Raw genomic sequence first — 308 nt, 5'->3', positions numbered from 1 at the left:
TTCTGGATATTGATGTTATTTTGTTGTGAGCAAGAAAAGGTATTTAGCTCGTGGTTTTCGGTATGATGAGTTCTTATGTAACAAACTATCAACCTTTGAAGTACCGGGGAACTTGCTAAGCGATGTAAGCGAATAACCATTGCTACGTATGATTGTGAAGCAAGCGTTGTCACAAGGTGCCGCCTCGAAATGTTGAGCTGTTACATAAATATCAATGTTTTATAACACTACTTGATAAAGACTTCCTGAAACTTCGTTTTTGTAATGTACTTATACCAAATGTTCAAAACAGTGCCAACGACATTTCG

This window comes from Pollicipes pollicipes, unplaced genomic scaffold, assembly GCF_011947565.3.
Source record: "Pollicipes pollicipes isolate AB1234 unplaced genomic scaffold, Ppol_2.1 Scaffold_3087;HRSCAF=3621_pilon_pilon_pilon, whole genome shotgun sequence".
Taxonomy (NCBI): domain Eukaryota; kingdom Metazoa; phylum Arthropoda; class Thecostraca; order Pollicipedomorpha; family Pollicipedidae; genus Pollicipes; species Pollicipes pollicipes.
The sequence above is the reverse complement of the archived record's forward strand: the minus strand, read 5'-3'. Positions refer to the sequence as shown.